At 47.4% G+C, this 10,052-nt stretch overlaps 1 pseudogene; it reads left to right on the forward strand.

Moving 5' to 3' along the window:
- The first annotated feature begins 2,033 nt into the window (after positions 1–2,033).
- LOC117082265 lies at positions 2,034–3,089 on the forward strand (annotated as a pseudogene).
- Positions 3,090–10,052: the final 6,963 nt, after the last annotated feature.

Consider the following 10,052-nt stretch of genomic DNA (forward strand, 5'->3'; position numbering starts at 1 on the left):
TTTTAAATATTCTATCCAGCATTGTTAGATGTTCTACACGGGTTTGGTTTTTCTGGCTATTGCCAAAAATGGAAATCTCGTCACTGGATTTTGCCATAGGGCATCTTTTTCTCTTCCTTCCTTCTTTTCCTTCTTCCTTTCTTCCTCCTTCTTTCTTTCTGCCTTTGCTACAAAGTACAGGAGGAGGTGGAAGTCTGACTCCTGTAACTAAGTGGAAAGCTTCCATTCTGAGGCAAATACTAGGAATAATATTACAGCAGGCATCAGATGAGAGGTCTGACCCGACTGTAATGATTCAACACCACACTTCGGACACACTCTTGATCCACAATTCCTGATTTGCTTGGAAATTGAATCATAAAAGATGATTTCTAGCAAGTTTATTTCTGATAGTTGGTCCTTGGATGAATTAATTGGTCACTTTCAGGGAAGCACTGGTTGACCAGGGTTTAACTGAGGACAATGTGAAAGAACATTCTGTTACCCAGAGAGTACAGGCTTATGTCCTGTGGGAGGAATAACAGAAAAAAACAAATGGTAGCAATGCTGGGAAAAACTGAGCACCTTTTCCCAGTGGGACCAAGTTTGGAAAGTGGCTGATCATGCAGCATCTGGATGAGCAGCAAGAGCTGGGAGGAGACAGTGGAGCAGTGGAAGATCTGAAGCTAAGAGGCTCAAGGTTGGCCGGTGGGCAATCTCATGGCTGGGAAAGTCTTGCAGACCCAAGGCAAGGAGTCCCTACTTTCCTTCTTTGATTTAGAAACTTTTGTGAAGAGTGATAGCTGTGTGAAGACATGGGACAAACCAACCCTTTAATTAAATTCTATAGGTTTAAGGTTTATTATAGTTTGTGTTGATCAAACCTCTTTATAGCCTATACCTAGAGAACTCAAACTCAGAGAGACAGAAAGTAGAATGGTGGTTACCAAAGGATAGGGATGGGAGGGAAGGAGGGAATGGGGAGTCTGTGTTTAATGGGGACAGAGTTTCTGTCTGAGATGATGAAAAAGTTCTGGAGATAGATGGTGATGAGGTTGTACAACAATGTGAATGTACAAATTTTATGTTATGTGCATCTTACCACAATAAAAAAAATTTAAATATAAACCAAAAAAACCTCTTTGTAATCTCTTTCAAGTGAGGAATTACCAAGTGCTCAACAGGCTGCTTAGAATGGGAGGCAGGGGTGACGGGCAATGCCAGGCACATGGCCCGCTTTGTACACTTATGATTGCTGTTATTTATTGAGTGTCTACTCTCTCTGCCACCTCCTACACTAAGCACTTTACATGTACTCATTCTAATCCTAAGAAAGAGAAAAAGAAAGAAAAACAGGAGCCTGCAAGGCTGTGAGGTGCATCGTATAGCCCACATTTTACAGAACCGACTTAGTCCCCTTGTGGTAAGAGTGTTTCTGGTGAGATGGTAAAGTCGTGTGTTTGTGAATCATACACGATTTAGTTCAATTTTTTTGGAGTTAATGATTCTACAAGAAAATATAGTCGAACTAGGCATTCACTTACGGTGGAGCTCCGCTGGGGTTCCTGGGCCTGCTGACTGTTTGGTCCCTAACTCTTAGTAACAGGGCTACTCCTTCCCTTCCCCCCACGCCCAGAGTCCTAGTAACAGAGCCCCCGGCCCAGAGGCTGCTGCTCTCAGGCCCTGGCCAGGGTGATGGATGTGAGTTTGCTCAGTCCTTACTCCACGTGGGATAACCAAGAATGTCCAGATTTTTACTTAAATTGGAACTGGCAAACAAAGCACACAGCCTGGCAAAAGAGGACTAAGCAGATACATGTGAACTACCACAGTCAAACAGCCTCTAGTGCCACAGCTGTGGGACATCGATGTACTTGTCAATGGTGGGGATTGGACAGGAGGCTGCAGGCCACTGCACCTTCCTAAGGCCACTCAGGAAAAGGCCAGTCCCCAGACACGGTCATCAGACTCCCAGACTTGGATTCAACTCCACATCGTGTCACCCTGGGTAAAGGATGTACATCTCTGCATGCCTGGGTTTGTCACCTGGCAGCATGGATGCTCAGGTGACTGACCCGTCAGGACTGCAGCAAAAGAACTGAAGCTGCGGGAGCAAGCTGGCTGGTGCTGTGCGGAGCTCTGGTGCAGAAGGCCCTCACCAGGGGTGCCCAGAGCCAGGGTCTGTGCGCCACGGGGTGGGTCCAGGTCACAGGCGCTGGGTGAACAGGATGAGAAGACGAAGTGAGGATGTACTCGTTAGATGCTCATGAAAGGCCTTCTTCCCCTTGGTTCGGAACAACCCCCCGGAAACTAGTGCCAGGCCGCACCTGGATTCAGCCGCAGGCAATTCAGAGGAGCACGAGCCCAGGGGCCTCGGGAGGGCTTCGGTGGTTAGTAGGGGGGTGAAGGGAGACTCGGGAGGGCCGCGGGTGGGTGCCGGGTGGGGAGGGGGGCCTCTGGAGGGTCTGGAGCCCTCAGAAGGCAGGCGATGACGCAGGCCCAGTGCACTTGTCCCGGGGCTCCTGTCTAGGCCGACAGAAACTCCATGTTGGTTTCTTTGTACCCACTTCACACTTACTGTATTTCTTCTTCTTCTTTCTTTTCCTCCCCCAGCAGCTCTAAGCGCCCTACAGTTTGCATGGAAACGCAACAGAGACTTCCCTTTTGCACTGTCTGCGGGGACAACTGTTCCAGCCCAGAGGGGACGAGGGGACACTGTGCTATGGGGAAAGCCCAGGTGGCAGGAGCTGGCGGGGCTCCTGGAGGAGGTGCTGGGATGCGCTGCTGTGACTGCTGAGAAAGGTCCTGAGGATGCAGCCTGCCCCTTCCCCAAGCTTTGAGGGAGCCCCTCGGGGAGGACCGGCAGGGTCTCTGGGAGGGCGGAACAGGGGAGCCTGGAGTCTCAGGGCTGAGGGCAGCAGAGTCGTTCTGTGTGGTGAGCGTCCCCAACCTGCCCTCCCTGCTCACTGGCAGTTTCCTTTCTGCCAGGTAGATTCTGTGTGACTTCATTTATTCAGAATCAGGATCAACAAATGAACACTAAGGGAGGAAAGGGGTGTTTGGGGGGGTGGAGAGGTTTCCAAGCAGGCGCCCACCTGAGGGCCCCCTGAGGGGAAACAACGGGGACTTAAAGCCAGGTTTCCAGCTCGGCCACCCCTTCCTTTTTTTGTCTTTTTTCTTTTATTAAAAGAAATATAAACAAAGAACTTGAATTATTTTGAAATAACTGTTGGTAGCTGGACTGTGTTCTGTTGACCACAACATTGCTCTGGGACTGAACCGCGTGGGTCTCTGCTCTTCCTAAGTGTTACATAAGAATAGCGAACCCATGAGGTCAGCTTTAAACCAGTTTCTTCCCATAACCTCCTGGACCAAGGCCCAAGCAAGGCCGAGAGGAGCTCAAGGTCCCACTCTCACCAGGATGAGCCTCTTCTCTCTCTAGTTGGCAGGAGGCAATGAATGTCTCCCAGTAATTTAAGATTGTTCCTGTTTGTGTAGAAAAGCCAAGCACGGGCCCATATTCTAGAGGATTGCTTGTGTCAGGCAGAAGGCCTTCAAAGACAAACCCAAACAAATGAAAAGGTGTCTTTTGAAGCTAATGGAGCAGATCAGATTGGTGAAAAATAGATTAACAATAGCATTTGCAACAAAACTTTCAGCATAGTGCTTGCCTGAGAGGACTTACAGCCCTTTAAAATTGACAGTGGGACCAGGCACCATGGCTCACAACTGTAATCCCAGCACTTTGGGAGTCTGAGGCAGGTGGATCACTTGAGTCCAGGAGTTTGAGACCAGCCTGGACAATATAGTGAAACTCTGCCACTACTAAAAATACAAAGATTAGCTGGGCATGGTGGTGCTCACCTGTAATCCCAGCTACTTGGCGGCTGAGGCACGAGAATTGCTTGAACCTGGGAGGCAGAGGTTGCAGTGAGCCAAGATCCTGCCACTGCACTCCAGCCTGGATGACAGAGTGAGACTCTGTCTCAAAAGTAAAATAAAATAAAATAAATAACATTGCCACTGGGTGGGACTGTAGACAAGGCAAAGACGTGTCTATACAGTTCCAACCAAGAGTAAGGCAATTACGAAAATCGACTTTTGCATACCTAAGGGCATTGCCTAGATATTTGGAATCATATATCTGCTTAATTTGAGTTTTTTCATAGAAAGCAGGTAAACATAGCCAAATTTTATAATGAAGTAAATTTTCAATCTCATGTTAACCTTAACTCTTTCATAGTCTGAATAGATCATATTCACACTGATATGAGAGCCAGATATTTTAAATAAAACCATAGGAATAATGTTTTTTGTTTATGTCACGATTATACTAAGTCAGCAGTCCCCAACCTTTTTGCCACCAGGGACCAGTTTCATGGAAGACAATTTTCCACGGGCAGGGTGTATGGGTCAGGATGAAACAGTTCCACCTCAGATCATCAGGCATTAGTTAGATTCTCATAACGAACGTGCAACCTAGATCCCTCATATGTGCAGTTCACAATAGGGTTCATGCTCCTATGAGAATCTAATGCCACTACTGATCTGACAGGAAGCAGAGCTCAGGTGGCAATGCTCACTCACCACTCACCCCATGCTGTGCATCCCAGTTCCTAACAGGCCACAGACCAGTATGAGCCCACAGGTTGCAGACCCCTGCTCTACGTAATCCAAAATGGCTTACCAAATGCACCCTTCCAGATATGCCAGATATTCACTGTATGCTAAAATTTCTTTATTATAAAAGTCAGAGTTAGTAAATAAAATTATAAAAACAAAAGACACATATAATATAATGTAAAATATAATCCAGATCATGACTCCTTCCTTATAACTTTCTAAAATGTAATATTTTGCTTGGAAAGTGTCACAACTTGTAAGTGTGGCAAAAACTCACTAGAAACAGCATTCTGAGTACTCCTGTGACAACATTGTTAAAACACTCTGAGACCATGCATTTAATATTCTATATTAAGGCCTCTCTACTCCCATAATTTCCCCTCCACAGCACTATGAAGTCATGTAAGGGTAGTCAGAAGGAAACAAAACTATTAAAAAGATCCTCCAAAAATGAAAAGATGCCAAAAAATCACACAAGGACTTAATAACCATGGTATTTACAATGGAAAATAATGCTTCTGCCAGAAACTCTGTTTTTACTAGCCAAGGCTTTTTTTCATGTTTAATTTTATATACAAGCTTTGTGCCTGGATTTATGATCAAATTATTTTCTTTTCAACTCCCCTTTGTTACCTTGGTTTTGTTGATATTGAACTATTTGAATTCTACAGCAATAGCAAACAAACGTAAAAACCAACTTCTATACACAGTGCTGATTAGCCACAGCTCTAATCACTGAACCAACTGTAGGAGACAGATACTATTATGTTGCTCTGTATACACGAAAGAGCTGAAGCACTCAGAGGCTAAGTAACTGCCCAAGGTCACACAATTGCAAAGTGGTAGAGCTGGGAATTGAACTCAGGCAAGGCTGGCTCCAGAGCCTATGTTTCCACCATTTTTCTAAGCTGTCTTTTTGTAGCATCTCTAGAACTCTCAGAGCAGCAACCCAGTGATGTTAGCCCAAACTCATCAATTTTGCAAGTTTTAGGATCTGTCTGCTCCTTGAACAACCCTTTCTCAAGCACGAATTGGATTCATGTTTTTGCATCTGTATGAAAGGCACAGGGACAGACAGGGGAAAATTTGTGTCTACTACTCCTGAAAGATTCAGAGTCTCTGAGTAAGATGAAGTCATAGAAGTTTCATTTGTCTTTTGGCAAGGGGAGGGGCTGAGCTCAGACTGCAGCATCTGCTCAGCATAGCCTCCTCCTTCTCCCAAGTCATTCACTCTAGAGTGAGGGAGAGCCTTCGCTGTGCTCCCCAAAGCTCTTTCCTGCCCTAGGGTCCTGCCCTCGACCACCCTCGCGCATGAACTCATCATGGTTCTCCGCAGGTCTCCTCTCTGTGATGCAGCTATTACTCCATCATCAGGTAGAATATCTTCACCTGTTCCTCTTTTACTCACAGAAGAAAGTTCAGCCTCCTTAGGCCAGCACTAAAGGCCCCAACTTATCTGCTGCAACCCGGAGTCACCTCCTGCCACTCTCTGGGACACTGTGCTCCCAACATAGGACTACTCCCTGGCTCCTCCACCTTTGCTGGGGCCTTTGTCTCTTCTCATCTCTCTCTTTCTTGGCCTTGTGCTGTGTCCTCCACAAAGCCTCCCCAGCCAGCCCTTATAGTGAGAGGTAAAGTATTCCTCCTCTCTGTGCTCCTGGACCTCTGAACCTGCCTCTACCAGAGCATTTGACAGAAATGTTAACAGCCTTCTAGAGCACAAGGGATCCTCTCCTCCTCCCCATTCTCTCTAAGTTGCAAGCACCCTGAGGGCAAGTCGCCACACTTTCCAGCCTGTGGGATCTATCACAGAGTTCCAGGAACCTGAAGGTCAATAAACCTACCTCCCTCCTGGAAAAGAATGTTCTGCAGCCTCCCTGCCCTGCAGGCTGAACATGGGATGACTCTGCAGAGACAGATTAGAGCCCCACTCTGCTGCCCCAGCTGGCCCTTAGCTTCAGCTGCCGTCTCTCTCTCCAGAAAGGCCGCTGCAGCCCTCTCTGCATCCCCTTGGTGTCTGCGTATACCTCTGAAGGGTTGTACAAAGCAGGGGGCAGTAAAATGAGGCACAAATTCACATTAAAATATATACAATTCAGTGAGCAGTATTACACTGAGGCTTTGCAGAAAGCTCCAAGGGAGCGGGAAATAAATCAGACCTTCCCCACCCCAACCCCGGGATTTTAGAGAAAACTTCATGCCGCTGGTAGCCCTCCAACTGAAGGATGAGGTCAAGATGGGACCTGCTCATCCCCAAACTGCCCGCCAGACCTCAGTGTGGCTGGTGTGTCCCACAGCATTGGTGCACACTCAATCCATGCAGAGAACTCAAGGAACAGCAAAACGCAGGCCCAGCGGGGTGAAGTCCTGGGAAGCCTGTGGACAACTGCAACACAGCACTGCAGGATTCATTCATTCCTTCAGCAAACACCACTGAACAGGTACTACATACTGACCAAGGGCTACATTAAGGCTAGGATGATGAGCAGACTGCTCCCCATGCCCGGGGACAGATGAGGAGGATGGCCATGGTTCAGATGCATGACCACTTGGCCCAGTGCCAGCTGCTGGAAGCGTGGAGACTGGCATGGGCTGTGTGTGGGCAGGGAGGTTTCCCCAGGGAAATGGCTGCTGTGGAGGGAGGGGACAGGGGTCAGGGAGACCACTGGAGATAGCAGAAGCACCAAGAATAAACAAGACCTGGAGGGGAGCTCCCACCCCAGGGCTGGAAGGGGAGACCCAGAGGCATTCCAGGCTGGAGTGATGTGTTCACGCCTGTGTGTTACTCTTCTCTTCCCCAACTGAAGTCAAAGAAAGACCGTGGAGACTAGTCAGAAGTCTCAAAAATCTAGCAGTTTGCAGCTTGGATTTGGAGTCGGGGAGTGGGTGGAGGTGGACATAAGAGGCTTAGAGGAGGTAAATTAGTAGATTTAGGAGAGGGGGGTAGAGGGGAGGCTCAGGGACACTCCGATTACTCACTTACATCACTGAGCCTTCACCACGGCTTGACATTTCCTTGATGCATTCATCAGCTAGTTATGAAAGCTTCAGGGAGAGCTTGGAGATAAAAAACTATTCAGGTTCTTGTATGCATATAAATATTATTTTCTTGAATTCAAATTTACACGATAAGTTGGTTGCAAGCAGAATTTGTTTACCTTGTACATGCTCTCAGCAGATAAGAGGCTAAAATTAGCTTGATATATTTGTGGGCATTTTTTTCCTAATTTTAATTAGAAATTAAATTTAGATTAAGTTAGAAGTATGTAATTAATTGCTAATTAATTTTTTTTGCCAGCACACTGCTCTGCCAATTTTCCAATTAAAATTTTAGTGCCACAGTACTTATAGGAATTTTTAATGCATTTTATTCATGGTTTCTTGTGTTTTTCGAAAGATATTTTTTTTCCTCTGAAATTTTCTTTTCTAATCTTATCAGTAAACCTTCCCTTAGTTATCAGGGTAATTCCTAATTTCCATTAAGCCCCAGAAGTTCTTCCCAGGACACACAGTGTATTTTCTTTTTCTCTTTATTCATCTTTGAATGAGTATGGCTGTTGGCTAGCTTGTCTCAAGTGTCAATTTACATGGCACATAAGCCCTGGCCATTGATCTTTCTTTTTGTAAAGCCTCATCAAGATTATTTTTTAAGACCTCTCTAGCTCATTCTAAAGCATCTTCTAGAGTCTGTGAGGAATTCCTCTCATCATTTTAGGAAGACTGAGAACAATAAAGGGTCCACTAATCCCTTAGTTATGAAACGTCACATCCAATGGAAAAACACACAGGTCTGCTTCTGGAAGCTCCAGATCAGCCGCAGAGCCCCTCCACCTATCTCACAGGCACACCAGAAACCAGCTCCAGAGGAAACGCTCGGAGGCCAGCCATTCACAGAGAAGGCCAGCCGTTCACAGAGAAGGCCAGCCGTCATGTTTTAAAGGAAAGAACATTCGTTTCCAGAAAGCTAAAAACCTAAGATGTGTGATAATGGAATCATTAATCTACTCTTTAGTGACCACTCCGACTCACTTTCCCCAGCTATAAATCATAAACACTGTGAAACTGCAAAGGCCTTCTGCACCCCACACCTGACGCTGACAAGGGGCGTGGTCCCCCACCGCACCTCTCTGTGCTTCCAGCCCTGCCCCTGTAGGCACCGGAAATCATTGCCATAGCGAGGCCAGGTCCAGAGAGAGGCGCACAACAAGGTCTGGGGTCACCTTGGCCCCAGCTCGTCCACTGCCGCTCACTCCAGACCCTGCCCCTGGCCCCAGGCAGCCCCATCCAGGGCGCAGGGGTGGCCTGAGCAGGAGGCGGGCTGGGCTTCGACCCTCTCGGCCTAATTTTCCTAACTTTCAGGATCTAGACGTGTTGCCTAGGCTGGTCTCGAACTCCTGGGCTCAAGCGATCCTCCCACCTAGGCTTCCCAAAGTTCTGGGGTTACAGGCGTGAGCACCTGGCCTTACTTTAAAACTTAGCTTAGGTGTTTTATTCCTGTTAAGTCCTGAGGAAAATAACCCCTCTGTAGCATAAGTCTTCCCTGTGAGGCCTCTCCTGACCCTCCACCCTATCCGCCCCCAGGACGGTGGCCCTCCCCAGCAAGCCATCTACCTGACCCCCAGACAGAAGGTAGGCTCTTGAAGGGCAGGTCTGGATCCCCCTCACCACAACACTGTCACTGTCCCCAGGTCAGAGCACTTTGCGGGTGTGCAGGTGTCCCCTAGATGGAGGAGGCTCACTCACAGGAACTCTGCAACCTGCGGAGACTCCCCTGTCAGCCTCAATTTGATTATTTTCAGCTCAAGGAGATGGAAACGTCAGGACTAAGGGGCTGTAAAGACTTTAATTCCTACAGCATTGGTGACAAGGAACATCTGGATCTCATCCTCAGTGATCCCTGCCCCAAGCAGCCAGGGACCCAGAACCATACTTACCTCTTCTAGGGACAATAGCAGATGGGTGCCGGCCCACCAAAGGCCATTTCAACAACCAGCAACCATTTCAAGTAGGGCGCGGAGACAGTCCCAACCCCTTGTGTTGGTTTTACTAGGACTGAGAGGGTGGGTCCACAGTGACATCCAAGTACAATTCTCACTTCAGTTGGGGCTGGCTCAATGCTGACAATCAATGAAAAGCATCCTTATCTCATTCAGGAAATAGATTTTTCTTTCTTTTCTTCCAGAAGCATTATAAAGGGATGCCTAAATAATTTCTAGGCAAAGAGGGACTTTCTCCCAGGGCACCTACAAACATCACATGCCCTTTCCTTTCCCCTTTTGCAGTCTGCAAAGTCCATCTTCTATGAGAGTCACGCGGTGCTTGGCTCTTCCTTGCTGAAGAACAAAACGCACAGTCACAGCCTGTTACCCTTGCTTTCTTCCCACAAAGGAGAAATCGTTATATAGGCATAGCCAGAATCCCCAAAGCATGTCCTACACAAATGCCAGTAC

This window comes from Trachypithecus francoisi, unplaced genomic scaffold (genome assembly GCF_009764315.1).
Source record: "Trachypithecus francoisi isolate TF-2019V2 unplaced genomic scaffold, Tfra_2.0 Lachesis_group9, whole genome shotgun sequence".
Taxonomy (NCBI): domain Eukaryota; kingdom Metazoa; phylum Chordata; class Mammalia; order Primates; family Cercopithecidae; genus Trachypithecus; species Trachypithecus francoisi.